Raw genomic sequence first — 16,304 nt, 5'->3', positions numbered from 1 at the left:
GCTACTGAGGCATTGGTCCCAAAGAGTCAATAAAAACAGTATTTAAGAGAGCCTCAGAATTAAAACTGATGATTGGACCCAAAGGAGTCCGTTTCATGCAGTTAAAAAAACGATCTCAGTTTCCATTTTGTAACATATGTGCTTATAAGATTTATGTGTTTCCTCTTTCTAGATTTATATGAATTAACTCAACCTGAATCCTTGGAGCTTTGATTCTTATAAATACCATAAACAGTAACTTTGTTAAGTTTTTTCAAAACTTTAAATTACTCTTCCATGCTTCATGAAATGATGGGCCAAAGCCCAAATCCTGATACATTTCTGGAACTTTTATGCTAATATATTTCATTGTTGTTGTTGAATGTGCATGCTCGCATAGGAAATTTAAATTCTAAAATAAGGACACTAAAATTAAGCCTTAAAAAAAGCTGTCTGCCTATCTATCATCTATTTGTCCATCTCTCACTCTCATATCTATTATCTATCTATCTATCTATCTATCTATCTATCTATCTATCTATCATCTGTCTATTTCTCTATCATATATTTATTATCTATCTATCATCTATCTACCATCTATTAATCTATCTATCTATCTATCTATCTATCTATCTATCTATTGTCTATCTCTCTATCATATATTTATTATCTATCTATCTATCTATCTATCTATCTATCTATCTATCTATCTATCCATCTTCTATCCTTTCTTTGCTAACCCAGCCCTCCATGTACTTTGGACTTGTGTAGTTATGGTAACAGAGTCTGCTTTATACCTTTCTGCTAGTAAGGGTATTACAGCAAGAAGAGTGTGTGGTTCATTGCAGTTCTTTTCACATGGTTACAGTGTTGACTTCTGTTAGTCAGCTGTGCTATTTAGGGTCCTTCCTTCCTTCCTTCCTTTCTTCCTTCCTTCCTTCCTTCCTTCCTTCCTTCCTTCCTTCCTTCCTTTCTTCCTTTCTTTCTTTCTTTCTTTCTTTCTTCCTGTGAACTTGACACAAGCTAGAGTCCAGGGGGAAGAGGGAATCTCAACTGAGAAAATGCTCCCATGGGAATGCCCGTAGACAAGTTTGTGGAGGCATTTTCTTGATTAATAATTGACGTGGATGGGCCAACCCACTATGGCTGGTACCACCTGTAGAAAGACTGAGCAAGTCCTAAGCAGAGCTCCTCCATGGCCTCTATTTCCGTTCCTGCGTTCAGATTCCTGTCGTTGGTTCTCACCCTGACTTTACTTGGTGATGGAGTGAGACCTGAGAGTTGTGGGCTGAAACAAACCCTTTCCTCCCAAAGCTGCCTTTGGCCAGTGTCTGATCACAGAAATAGAGAACAAAGTAGTATAAAAAATGGTACCAGAGAGTGGACTATTGCTGTGATATCCCTGCCCTTGTTGTTTTGCAGATAATTCTGGAATTATTTGGAGTTTGGGGTCTGGAAAATTCATTACCGCTCAAAGCTTAATGGGCTATTCTGTTGGAGCCTGGACGGTAATGCTTGAGCATTCCGGACAGTGGAGGCCTGAATGGTACTGTTGCAAGCATTCTGAACAGTGGAGGCCTGGCTCGGGAAGTCTATGAGAGAAGTTTGAGTCCCTTGAAGACTTTGTCAGGGCCATTCATTTTATATTCAAATTCAGAATGTGGTTTCTGGTCAGCTGGAGTCAGAGAATCAGCTGCGATTGACTGGAGACCAGTACCATTTCAAGTGAAACCTTTGTTTTCCTGGGACAGTGGGTGTTGGTCACTTGGAGCTAATATTGGCGGTGATTAAGAAGGCATCAGCCTCACTGTGAAATCTTCTCATGGGCTTTTCTCAGGGTCGGCACACAGAAGCTGTAGTCCGCAGAGGCCATGGCTACGTCTGGAGCTGGCAGCCAGACTTGGTCATGCTTGATGGTGTGAGAGAGTCATGGAGGGCAGCTTGGCACTGTGTGGCAGAGCCAGAGTCTCTCAGTCTCTCAGTGTCACTGCTTTACAAAGAGTGGGACCTGGGAGAGTGGAGCTGATCAGTGAGAACTGAAAAAGGTACCAAGCCATTTGGCTGACATAGACAGGAATTATGGGTTACCATAAGATATAAAAATTAGTTAATAAGAAGACTGAGCTAATGGGCCAATCAGTTTATAACCTAATGTAGACTCTGTGATTTCTGTGATTGCACAGACTAGCGTTTCGTGCAATAGTCAACTTTATTCAGGATTCAGGCAGCTTATACTCTGAGGGTTAAGAAGGTCATGTGAATATAGTTCTCATGAGTTCAAGCTGTAGCAATCACAAGGACAAGCCACACATGGCAAAAGCATACTTTTCCGTAGCGGCATATAAAGGCTGACTAAACATTTAACTGAATAACAGCAGCAAGCAATAATAAGTAATAAATACCAAGTGAACGCCCTCTATCGCTACCCCTGGCAGGAGCACGGAAGCTCATTATGTGAACAGTTCTGTGTTTTGAAGAAGCTGAGGTCACAACGCTCTTGTTTTCTTGGAGTGTTCTCACAAGCACACAGAATTCTCCTCACATGGCTCCGTTCCTGGACCATGTTCTGACAGCCGAGGACAGGCCAGGTGAGGGAAAGATCGTAAAGATGAAGCGTCAGTTGGGACGATGACCTTGGAAATTGGAGGTGCCAGGTCAGTGGGATGACTGCCAAGAACAGCAGCCATTGTGGGGTGGATCATCCTGAACCTGCGAGATGAGATGTGTTTGCTGTGAATGGCAGAACCAGAGAGGTGGGATTATCAAAAAACCTTACTCACTGAGTGTAACATGAGGGGCCGGCTTGTTGGGGTTTCTGTCCCACCCAGTACCCCACAACCGGCAAGTCCCAAAGAAATCACAGAGTCTACATTAGGTTATAAACTGATTGGCCCATTAGCTCAGTCTTCTTATTAACTAATTTTTATATCTTATGGTAACCCATAATTCCTGTCTGTCAGCCATATGGCTTTTTCAGCTGTCAGCTCACATGTTGCTTCTTTGGTGATCTGGGCAGGAATGGCAGAAAGAGCTTCCTCCTTCCTAGCCTTCTCCTGTTCTCATTGCCCTGCCTATACTTCCTGTCTGGTTGACCCGCCTATACTTCCTGCCTGGCCAATCAGCGTTTTATTAAAATACATGATTGACAGAATACAGACAATTCTTCTGCACGAATTGAGGATCTCGATGAAGTACCAGATAGCAAATACGAAGCTATTTGTAACATTGGGTTTTGATTTTAATTCAGTTTAATCATAACCGTGTCCTGATGCTTCCCTATAAAATAAGGAATTTTTAATTAGTTACTATCAAAAGACTTTGGACTTTTAAAGAGATATTAGGTATTCTGAAGATAGTAAACTTTTAAAGTGTTTGAGTTTTTTAAAGTATGGGATTTTCAAATTGACTATGTTTTATATTGTGGTATTAATGTGAGGTCTTGGGGAAATAAAAATTATGGTTTAATGATGATATATTTGTGTTTCAAGTTGACAACAGGTCAATTATGATCACTTTTTTTGTCAACTTGACACAAGTTAGAGTCATCTGGGAAGAAGTCTCAATGAGAAAATACTTCCACCAGATTGCCTGTAGGTATTTTCTTGATTGGTGATTGATGTGTGAAGACCCAGCCCACTGTGGTTGGTGCAGACCCTAGTCGGGTGGTACTGGACTGTATACAAAAGCAAGCTGCGTGAACCTTGGCGCACAACACTGCCTTCCCCTGTGGCCTCTGCTTCTGTTCCTTTTCCAGGTTTCTGTCTTGCCTTCCCACAGCGATGGGCTAATATTTGAAGAATATGATGAAACACCATCCCTCTACCCTGGTTGCTTTCAGCCAGTGTTTCGCCATAGCATTAGAAAGCAAACTAAGTTATCAGATTTGTCTTGTTATGATAAAAATACTGGGAAAAACCCAACTTAAATGAGAAAAGTTTTTCTCTGGATTGTGCTTTCAGAGCTCTCAGTCTGTGGTCACCTGGTCTGTGGTGGGCAGAACCTGGTGGAGGAAATCTACTTTGTCCTGTGATGTTTTACTCTTTTGGCTTTTTTGGGGGGTGGGGCACACCACTCAGCTCCTAAATAAATCACACATGAAGGCTTATTCTTAGTTATGAATGCCCAGCCTTAGCCTGACTTGTTTCTTGCCAGTTTTTCTTGAATTATCCCAACTACCTTTTGCCTCAGGGCATTTATCTTTCTCTATTTCTGTAGACCTTTCTTTCCTTCTTCCTCCGTGGCTTGCTGTGCAGCTGGTGGCTGGCCCCTAATTTCCTCCTCTCCCTTACTCTCTTCGCCTCCTCAGTTCTCCTTTTATTTATACTCTGCCTGCCGTCCCTGCCTATCCTTGCTCCTGCCTCGCTATTGGCCTTTAGTCTTTTTATTAGACCATCAGGTGTTTTAGACAGGCACAGTAGCACAGCTTCACGGAGTTAAACAAATGCAGCGTAGACAAAAGTCACACACCTGAAAATAATATTCCCCCACACCACTTACCTCCTAGAGTGCTACTAAGGGAGGGGGAGGGAGTAGAGGGAGAAGAGGAAGGAAAGACAGAGAAGGAGGGGGATGGAGGCCAATGATGAGTTAGCCTACTCAGAGCCCATTCCTCTGAATTAGATCCCACTTCCCAAATTCCCATCGACTTCCCTAGACCCTCCAAAATTCAGCCCTACCAAGATGCACCCATTGGTGAGGAGAGTTTCCCAAAAGTGCCTCCTTTGGACCTTGTTGCTCTGGGAGACCAGACCTTCAACACATAGGCCTTTGAGAACAACTTAGATCTAAACCAAGATTTCGAAGAAGTCAATATCCAGCCACCATCCTCCGGTCCCTTTATCGTGTGCAGAATGCCAACGGGCTTTGTTTCTTCCGTTACACTGACCTTCATGGACACCCCACCCCCCTTGTTAGATGCTGGGTGGCATTTCTCTAAAGTTCGTCTCAAGGTTATCTTTAAAGCAGACGATGTGTGTCCCTGGAGGGTTGAGGCAGCGGAAGTTACTCCCAGGAGCTGGGCAGGATGAAAAGCAGGACTGCCCGCAGCCCCTCACTACACCTGGAGTGATGGGTTCTTGTTGATTCGTAGAATGGTGGACCAAGCACACAAAAATTTCGTGAAACCGCATATTTTAATTTAATGTTTTGTTTGTAATTTGGATTCTAATTTTATCCCTAGTTGTTTTGTTATCAAATATTTATTCTTCTCCAATTTCCAAGCATTATTGAGGCTCTGGGATTTGCTTGTTTCTGAGAAAAGTGGGGATCCTTAGCCTGGATGGCCAGTATAGTATCAAGAGAAGAGGTTAGCATGGACTAATTGAGTACTCCTCCTGTGAGGACAAAGACCAGACTATCCAGAACTGACAGTTTGTTGGATTATGGATGCAACTCCAATCCCATTAGCTCCTTGCAGCACCTCACATACACCCACAGAAATTAGGAGCATGATACCCTATGCCTAAGCCTACCCAAGCCTGGCCCCCCATGTAGTTTTTTTTTAGGGTATATTTCCTAATATAAAACATCAAATTCAGCTTTGGGTCTCATTTTCCATCTCTAAATGTTGTTTCCCCCGCTGAGGCTTCCTTCATGACCTCAGCTAGAGATCATTTCCTTCCACAAATGCTTACACAATAAGAAAACAGAGCACAGGGAAGGAAAAAGATGGAGTCAGGTGGGTGGTGATAGAACTAGACAATCATCATGGGGACCACCATAACTGTTGGGACCGTTTGGAGTCCTGGCCTCCAGCTGCTCTTCCCTGCTAGTGACGTTTTCTTGCCCTTCTGATTTGAGCTTCTGAGAGCAGTGTCAAAGCTGTTTACCAACCATGCTTCCTGAGCACGTATTGCCCTGGCCTTGATTAAGGATCAGGCAATGAGGTCTTCACCTGTGGCCCACCTGACTGTGTTAGGTATAAAAGCCTCCGTGGTGCTGTTCAGTGGAGGGCTTCTTTTACCAGCAACTAGAGAGGTGTATGCATGTTTAATCCTGACATCCTTCACTCGGTATTGGTTCCAGGCCATGTAGGCACGGCACACAACTAAAACAGGTAAAACTTAAGGGACACAAAATTATCGCGGTACAGAATAGCCATACAGCCTTAGAGCATCCCTCTCCCGCCCACGTTTCTAACAGATCACAGTATGAACTTTACTGTGTCTGTGGAGAGGTTTGAGTGATAGTCAGCGCAGTCATCGGTCCACACGACCATCACTGGAGATTCTGACCTCATGGGCTGTCTGCTCTGATGCACACGGATGGGCTCAGCATCAAATATTCAGGACTCTGAGCATCGTCCAGGCTCAAATCAAGGACGTGGTACCGTCGTGGATAACTGGCATTTGACTACAGACTTACATACGAAACAAGACCATTTATCGCCCATGTTAACTTTCTTGGGTGAAATAAAATAAAAATATTTAAAACTGTTAGTTTTCTTAGAACAGTTCTGGGATAGGGTGTTATTTATAATGATTTCAACCAACTTCCAATGACTTAGCCAACAAGGGGGAAGGAGGGAGGAAAGAGGCTGGGGGGGGGCAGGAGACAGTCAACAAGCGAATGTAAGACGTTAACAATCAAGGGTCTCCAGGAGATTATTGTCTTAGACTTCTGTAGGTCTGATGGCTTTCAAATTTTTGCAGTAAAGAAAATTACACAGCAGTAAACCTATGTACATCCTTTGAGACTTTAGTCTGTGCCCTCTGTCCTGTCAACTTCAAGCCCAGACTGGTCTCTGATTCTCTGGCCTCAGAACACGTTTGTGGCTGAAACCTCTGCTGTAGGAAGAACCCTATAGCAGAGTCCTTTAAATGGGAGGGGAAAAACCTATGATTTTTTCCTGCAATTCTTTTCCCAGGTGGTACCTGTTCCTGGGGCCTGTGACCTCGTGGCAGGCCACCCAATTGCTGTCCTTGAGTGATGTTTAATCTGAGGGGCTAAAAGCCTTTTGATTCTATTCTACTTTCCACTTGCAGTGGCTGAATAATTCAAACAGGCATCATCAGAAAGGAAGGAAGGCAAAGAATTGTTCTGAAAATGAATTTGAAGATATCTCAGAAGGAGGTTTATCTTTTAAAGTGTGTTTACACAGACCAGTTTTAATTTGCACATTGGTAGGGTTCCTCTTGTTCCCAGGGTGTACCAGGCACTGTGCTGGGTTGTTCTTGGAACCGTGTAAACTGGAAAATGGTCAGATGTCTACCCATAAAAGCAGGGAATAGCTGGAATACACAAGCAAGACAATTGGGGCAGGGAAAAACCAAAGAACTCTTGCCACCATGACAATCCTTGGAAACTTTTTCTCTACTCTCTATTGACTTTTCATTTTATTTTTATTCATTGTTTTTGCTTGACAAATAGTTATTGCAAAGATACCCATAGAGCAATGTTAGCTTTGATTGACACACATAGTGATCCTCCTAGGGAAATCTCCATATTTATTTCTTTAAAGTTTTATCTGTATTGTGAATACTTTCAAAATCCTAACTTCTAGCTTGAGATCTATAATTTCTTATCATCTCAATCTCTCTGCCCCTCCTTCACTTCCTCCCCTTTCCTTCTTTTTGTCTTTTCTTCCCTCATCTGTAGTTTTAGAAGCTGGACATGGGCTCCAAGGCCTTGTCTATGTTAGGCAAGAACTCTATCACTGAGCCAGTCCTTGCTTCACTGAAATGTTGAACGTGAGCAAACCAAACTGACTTGGAGGTGAACAGAGCCACTGCCAGCTGGGTTTATGAAGTCAGCACTGAGTAAGAGGAAGACAGGGGCAAAATGCAGGAGGGGTCTTGCCAAAGACCAAGCTTATAGGAGAATCTGATCTCAAGTCAAGTCCCTTGGCTATCGGCCAGGATCAGTACTTTCGTTTAGTTAGAGTGAGGCAAACTGGAATGGAGGCATGGCTGTCCTTTTGCCAAGGTCTCCCCAAACAAGAAAGAGTAGAGGGAAGAGGCATGCTTTCATCTTCACTTCCTCTCTAAACTCCAAGGAATAATTATTGAGGCCTTTAAAAAACTCATTAATTCTCTCATCTGCATAGAGATTGGAATTTGTTAACTGATCATTAATGCGTTTCCCCCTTTTAATTAAAATTCATTGCCAGAGGAGAGTATGGGTGTTCTGGGGAGACACATTAAAGGCAGAAAGTTAAGTTAGAGGTAAGTGCATTTCCTCCACAATAATTTCCACCATGTTCTTTCTGCCCACCACAGGCCTAAACACAATCAAGCCAGGTGACTACAGACTTAGGTAGTGAATGGGTGGGCTCGAAGCCCTAGGCATCCTGCAGTGTGTGGGGCATCCCTACTGAGGGGCGGTTGTCTGTATCCAGTGCCCATGGCTGCTTCTCTAGCAAACATCTCCATACACCCATACTTACTCAGACAATAGAAGGAATTGTGATGAGCCTCCACTAAGCTCCCAGCAGGCCTGGGAAGTGATCTCCATGAACTTCTAGGGGCTCAGGATTGACTCATGAGGCTGTAGTCCTACTGTGTGTCTTTGTGGCTTAGGTAAAGTCCACTGACCACAGACAGGCAACTCAGCACTCCAGCCTAAGTTCTGGGAAACCTTACCAGATGATTATATGGAAACCGTCACCCAAAAGCTCATCAAACCTAAGTGCCTGAGATGACCATTTTGCTGACATGGGTGCAAGCATTTCATAAACTCTCTCCCAGGACACCAAGGCCAGGCCCAGACAGCCTAGTCATCGTCTGGTTGGCTCCCATCGGGCAGACCTGCCTCCCTGTGGCCACTGGCCATCCCTCTCTTCTCCTTGGCTAAAGTCAGGCGAATGTTTGCTTGGTTTGAAATCAGAACAAGCCTAGGCGAGGTGACTCTGTGTGCTTTGCTCTTACTCACATGCAACAGAATGTGGAGCCAGAACCAGGCTTTCAGCTCTTTTTGAAAATGAGGTTAAACTTGACACTTCACACAAATGCGAAGCTGACCTTCTTAATTTGAAGCCCCAGAGTTTTGCTGTGTGTGTGTGTGTGTGTGTGTGTGTGTGTGTGTGTGTGTGTGTGTGTTTGAAGCAGGAAAATGTAGCTTTTATTGTTCAAGGTCAATTTTTGATAATTAAAAAGGAAAATTATCAGTGAAGCCAAAAGTTGTTAATTAAAAATTTTCCCTCTTCCCTCCTTCTGTCCCTCCCTCCGCTTCCCCTTTTCTTCCTTTCTTCCCCCTCATCTCCTCTCCTCCTTTTCTCCCTGACACCCCCCAACCCCGCAAGCACTGGGAACAGAAATAGAGCCTCAAGTACGCAGGGCAAGCGCTAATTGAGCTACTGAGCTACGGCCAAGGCAATGTTTTACCCCCTCCCTTTTTTTGTTACTACTAATTTTTTAAAAAGTTGAGATAGAGTACCACTAGTTTGCTGGGGTTGGCTTTGAACTCACTTTGTGGCCCAGGATGGTGTTGATTTTGTGATCTTCTTGCTTCCTAAGCAGTGGTGGTTATAGGCTTGCATTGCCAGGCTCTGATAACCTAATTTATAATTTTTCTTCTTTCACTCCTACTTTGAAACCTGGTCTTATTGTTGTCCTGGAGACGCCACCAGGATCTACTTATTTATTGAGCATCTGAGTTTAATACGCTGCAATGACACGTGAACATGGGGACTGATGTCCCAAAGCCTCATCATTGTGAATGCTTTTACCCTGTGTCTTGTTCATGGGTGACTTGTTCGCTGTTTTCCTTGTGTTTGAACTGCCAAGCTGAACTATTTCAGATGAGTTATTGTCAATGTTCTATCCTCCTCAAAGATAAAATTGCTTCAGCCTAGACTATGAGGATTAGGCTTGAGCGGGAGTCCCAGCTCCTAAAGCTGAAAGGAGCCATGGCAGCATCCGACACCCAGCTGCTGGCCTTCTGTTTTTACAAGTGTTAGATATCATCATTATCATTTAACTTATCAGAAAGAAAATGCATTATGTCTGCTACACAATGAGGACCAGATTCTCAACTCATCAGACACTTGGTGAAATTCTTTGAGACGAAAGAGAATTTTCCAGAAATTTCATGCTAGAGTTGACTTCAAGCTCCTTGGAGCTATAACCTGCTCCTATGTAGCCTTGGTCTTACATTGGCCTTGGTCCATACAAATTTATCCACAGCCAACACTCTTCTGTGCTGGCTGTTTTTTCTTTGTTTGTTTTGTTTTATTTTTAGTTTCCTTTTTAAATATTATATACTTGACACACGCTAGAGTCATCTGGGAGAAAATGTCTCCATCAGATTGGTCTGTAAGCAGGACTCTCAGGGTATTTTCTGAATTAATGCTTAATGTGGGAGAGCCCAGTTCCCTGTGGGATGGCCTAAGAAAGGCTGCTGAATGTGAGCCTGGGGAGCAAGCCAGCAAGCACCCTTCCTCCATAGTCTCTGCTCCAGGTTCTCTCTCCAGGTTTCATCTTGACCTCCCTTCACGATGGGCTGTAAACTGTTGGAGGACAATAAACCCTTTCTTCCTAGGTTGCTTTAGGTGATGTTGTTTATCACAGAAACAGAGCAAATGAGAATAACTTCCCTCATTTCTCCTTGTGCTTCTCTGGCCAGGAGGAGTCCGACTCAATAACACTGTAGCCTAAAACTTATTGGCAATGTGTGTGAGAGTCTCTCTCTCTCTCTCTCTCTCTCTCTCTCTCTCTCTCTCTCTCTCTCTCTCTCTGGGAGTCTTTGGATACACAACCCCCCCATGTCACCTGCAGATAAAAGATCTTCTTTTGTAATCTCTGTTGCTTTGACAGGAAAAATAACCTCTAAATATTACTGGGAAAGTTGGTAGCTATCCCCCTGGGGATGAGCCTATTAGATACACGAGACAGTCTTCATGGCCGAGGTTCATAGGTGTGATATCTGTGGTGTTTGCCTTTGTCCATCCAGGCTGCTCCGTCCTGGAGCCAGGGCCACCCTCCAGCTGTCTGGTGTGCTATGCAGGTGCCTTCTCCCTTATATCTTGGCCCACCCACCCATCAGTCTCCTGCTTGTGCTTAGCACTCCCACGGTAAATACCGCAAAGGCGGTGACTTCAGCATCCCTTTCTCTTCCGGCTGCTGGGTCCTACTTTCCCCTGAGATATAAGGGGCTGCGTATTGTATCCGGGCATTTCAGGCTGTTATCCTCACATGGATCTGGCCCACTCCTAAGTAGTCATAGCTCATTGTGAAGTTTCAGGTTCGTCCATGGTTTTTAGAAACCTGCAGGCGCACAGAATCCTCAACAATTATGTATGCTGGAGTAAGGATATGGCGCAGTGGATAAGGCGCTGGCTATGTGAGCATGAAGCCTGAGTTTGGATCCTCAGCACATTGTGGATGTCGGGCATTATAATCCTAGCATTGGGGAACAGAGACAGGAGGGTCCAAACCGTAAACGAGAAACTTTGTTTCCAAAGGTAAGATGGACAAGCAGTTGAGGAAAGACACCCTCGTGTCCACCTCTGCCCTCCACATGTGCCTGTCTGGGCAGACATTTCTTCATACATGCATGCACATACACCACCCATACAAATAAAAGATTAAAAAAGAAATAAACATTCCTGTGGACCTTGTTCCGGCATCTGTTAGGGAATGCACGTTCCAGGCAGAGTGGGCAGAGGGCTTGCCTGTATTTGACCGTCCTCAGGAGAGGTGAAGCCGCAGGTGAATTTGGTTCTTTAGAATGCTCAGGTCAAAATCAGGCGCAGCATAGAACGTCATCACCACAACTCCCCGTGGCTGCAATCCCGTTCTTAGGAGAGGAAGGAAGAGCTTTGGTTCTGGCTCTTGTCTACACATGAGGGAAACAGCCGTTGGGTTCCAAGTATGCAGTTGCGTTTATGCAGGTCTTTTAAAAGATTTTTTTTCTGAAATTCTTTTTTTAAAATTTTATTTTATTTAGCATTTATTCATGTATTTTACACGGTTTTATACCTCATTCTCCAAGCTGTGTGTGAGCTGGAACTTGTCACAGATGGGACACAGTGTGCTCTTGCTCCGGTGGTACCTCGTCCCCACTCCTTGGCTGCTTAATTAGGAAATAGAATCTTTCTTTTTTTTTTATTGATTTTTATTGAGCTCTACATTTTTCTCTGCTCCCCTCTCTGCCTCTCCCCTCCCATTCAGCTCTCTTCCAAGGTCCCCATGCTCCCAATTTAGAATCTTTCTAAAGACTCTTAGTTCACCGTATTTGACTGACTGGTTTTTCCCCTAATTTCACCATATTGGTGATAGTATTCATTAGCATGATCCAGTAGCTAGAACTGCTTAAGGCAGGTATCCACAGAAAATGGAATAAACCCATCATTCTTTATGCTAATACATTTTTATTCTTGAAATAGCGAAAAAGATATGAATTCTTTTTGGGGGCATAATTTTTAGACATGACATTTGCTTTTGTTGGGGAAGATTGTAGCATAGTTTCCCAGCATTTCATTGGCATACACAGAAGGGCTGGAGAGTGATAATCACCTAGCGTTCTTCTCTCGTGTCCCCTTGCACAGAGCATCACCAGACATGTCACTGCGGACACTCCAGAGTGTTTAGTCTCTCTCAACCCCGTCTCTTGTTCTACTCCTCGGCTCCAGAGGCCCATGGATAGTCCGTGGCTCAGATATTACAGACCCTCCCCCAAATCTTTGCCTCTAAATACATCTGCCTGATGTGACCACTGATTCTCTACCACAGCTGTGAGAGAGGAGTGGCTCTTACAAAGAGTGAGAAAGTAAAGCAAAATTTAACATGGGTACTTTGAACCATCGAAATTATGTTCCTGGAGGGAAATCGTGGGGTTGATGCATCTAGGGAATGGCATGCTGACATTGTGGGTACCACACAAAACCACCTGTTCTCTGGTGTGTTTGCAATTTGTGTGTGTTCACAGCAACAGGAAAGGGACTAATACATTCTGGGTGCCCATGAGTCCCGGTATGCTGTCACCGGGGCTGCCTTACGGCCAAGCATACACAGCTTTAAAAACAAACCTAAGTTCAAGGGGGCAGCAAGAGCTGCCAAACCACTGGGATGTTATATAATGTTATTAGTTGGGGCACATTACTCTCCAGAGCTGTGTTTCCTTCCCCGCTCTGGGAGCTCAGGCCATGGGCCACGTGCGGAGGTTCTGCCCCACAGGTGTATTTTGGCTGAGCTCACTGTGTCTGCTCCATGCCGGGAGGCCGTCTGTGTTTATGTCCTGTGTCCTTTCACCTAAGCCAGAAGGATGATAATCTGGGCCCCTCTTTGTACCTGAACTCTGGTTGTACAGCAGTTGTAGGAAGGGGGAGGCCCAGGACACTCACGTGTCTGGAAAAAGTGATACCTTGGGAGATTCTGGAAGACCCCTTCCCAGTATTGCAGGAGAAGTAAATGACAATTGGGGGAGAAGACTCTGGTCAGCCTGCGTGGAGAGAGCACATTCTTGGGCCTGTTGGTCTACCTTCAAGTATGGCTGATGGCTGTACCCAGGGGTTCAGCTTCCATGAGCTGTCGCGTGTGTTAGGGTGGACTTCTTATGATGTGGCTGCTTTTAAGTCTCTGCCGCTGTCAGTTACCCCAGTGATAACTCATTGGCTCTCTGGCTCACCAGTATGTCAGTGACACCATTACATCTGTCTATTGTTCCCTTTCAGGGCAAGTGGATATGTGCTGCGTATCTTTGGGAAAGTCTCTCACACAGCTCTAGAGTTGGCAGCCTTCAAAACATTTGGCTGCCAAAATGTCTCTCCTGGCCTGCTGTACTCCAGTAAATCATGGCCGTGGTCATTTGAGGAACAGTTGGAAGCACTGATGACATGTCTGGTAGTCTGGTAGTCTGGATTCTGTTGCATGGGGTTGGCCTAGCTTTCAGTCAGCTGCCAACTTCATCCAACCCTAGAACTGGACCAGGAAGCTGAAGTCTTCTCTTTCTGTGTTTTCTCCGAAGAATTTTTTAATAATGGCATAGAAAAACAAACAGGCAGAAATACTTTGAAAAGAAGTTTTTTCTAAAAAAGTTTTATTTATTCTTCTTTCATATAATGAACCCTGACCACTGCTTCCCCTCCCTTCGCTCCTTCCAGTTCCCTCGCCTTACCCTCTCCCTCAGATCCACTCCCCACATCCACCCCCACCCCAGAAAAGAGCAGGTCTCTCAGGAATATCAACCAAACACAGCACAGAAGATACAATGAGACCTGACACAGAGCCTCACATCAAGGCTGGTCTCAGGAGCAGGCAAAAGAGTCAGCGATACCTCTACTCCGCCCATCAGGAGTCCCCCAAAACACCAAGCCAGGAAGCTGAGCTTGTAACTGCTGTGCCTGGGTCAGTCTCTGTACCACCCACTTGGGGTTTCTCCTGTCATTTCCCAACCCACACGGGTCTCTGTATGTGTAGTTTCACAGATCAGTGTTTCTCAACTTGGAACTGTTGACATTTTGAGACAGACAGTTGGTCCCTCCTTCCTTTATTTCATTTTTTCTTTTTATTTTATGTGTCTGCATGTATGTATGTACATCATGTGTGTGCCTGGTGCCTGTTGAGGTCAGAAGAGGGTGTTAGATCCCTTGAAAGTGAGTTGGTTGTGATCTGTCATATGGCTGCTGAAAATTGAACCCAGGTCCCCTTCCCCCAGATAGTTCTTCATTGTGAGGCATAGTTGATACTGCAGGACATTTAGTCGCATCCCTGGTCTCTGTGCATTAGATCTATATAGAACCTGTGATCTACTTAGGTTGTGACAACTAAAAATATCTCCCTTGATTATGACAACCAAAGTGTCTCCAGATGTGAGGGGGAGGCAGAGGATCACTTTTCCCTTCATTCGAGACCTAATTGTCTCAGCTCTGTGCTCCTCCTGATGGCCACCGTTACACCCCTGTGAGTTCTGTGCTCCGCTATTATCTTCTAACAGCCGTAGGCCATGGCAGCCACTGACTGCCTCCAGTCCTTAACTTGTTTTGAAGAGCGCTCTCACCTCTCTTCTGATGGTTGACTGTTGACGGGCCTTTGGTACTCCCTTGTATCCCAGCCATGGCTGCAGAAGAAGACACCTGAAAGCTTCTTGAGAATATTGGCTCCTCTCACCAACACATTCCTACAGTGTCAGGAAGGGCGAAGACCTCGCTGCAGACTTTTGAGTCTGTTCCACTGTGGGTATTTGCTGATTCTCTAGCACCTCTGGGATTTATTCCGGAGCATTCCCCCTGTCATTTGAGGTTCCCTCTAACTTGGTTTCAGGGAGTTTTCGTGTGTGGGTCGATATGCAGTCAATGACTCCAGGGAACTCTTTGCAAACGTTCGAAATGTTACAGCTGTCTTTCTTCTGGTCTTTAGTCTTCCAAACCTTGGTCTCTGGTGACTCCTGGTGAAGGTGACGCCTTCTCTGTGTTTTCTAGACCTACTTATTCACTCCAGCATCGTGCCTTCTGCCTCTATGTTGATTTGGAAAGGGTCTCTTCTCACTCCTGTTCTCATACTTCCTCTTTCCTCCCTTGAGGGAAATACCTTAACCCTGCTGCCTTCAGTGGCTTGCACTGTACCCGAGACCACTGAGGGGTCCACATGGTCTGCATTGTGTACCTGTGACTACTGAGGGTCCACATGGTCTGCACTCTGAACCTGTGACCACTGAGGGGTCCACGTGGCCTGCACATTATACCTTTGACCACTGAAGGTCCATGTGGTCTGTGCACTGTACCTGTGACCACTGAGGGTCCACGTGATCTGCATGCTGTACCTGTGACCCCTGAGGGTTCATGTGGCCTGCACTCTGTACCTGTGACCACGGAGGGTCCACATGATCTGCACTCTGTACTTGTGGCCACCAAGAGACCCCTATTGCTTGCACTGTACCTGTGGTCACCAAGGGCTCCATGTGGCCTGATAATGGGTTGATAACACAGATTTGGCATCTCTCTGCTCTTGTTACCCCTGTGTTGGTCAGTTTGCCTGGAAGGCAAAATGAAGTGGACACCAGACTGTGGAACAATATCACAAGGACCTTGACTCACAACCACGGGGAACTTAAGAGTGGGGTGGAGCATACGGGCTGGTTCTGGGAGAAGAGCTGCTGTATTTCTCATGGGGGCTTTGGAGCTGAGGTGAATGATAAAATTGTCTAGAACCGGAACAAGAGTGCCAGGCTTCCAGGGGAGAGACACCTGCTCTGCATGGCATAGTGGCTTGCAGGCAGCAACCTGCTGCTGAGCACAGTCTTTGGAGACACTGAGCTGAGAATAGAGTCCATTGCTGGTGATGTCAGCAGCTGAGAGAACATGTCCTTGGTATGTGAGAGGGGGATTGGAGTGCCTACTACAGAGTCCACAACGGACGCCAGCCTTGGCTGTGGGTCAGGCGGCATTGCCA

The sequence above is a fragment of the Myodes glareolus genome, chromosome 2 (assembly GCF_982192425.1).
Source record: "Myodes glareolus chromosome 2, mMyoGla1.1, whole genome shotgun sequence".
Classification (NCBI taxonomy): domain Eukaryota; kingdom Metazoa; phylum Chordata; class Mammalia; order Rodentia; family Cricetidae; genus Myodes; species Myodes glareolus.
The sequence above is the reverse complement of the archived record's forward strand: the minus strand, read 5'-3'. Positions refer to the sequence as shown.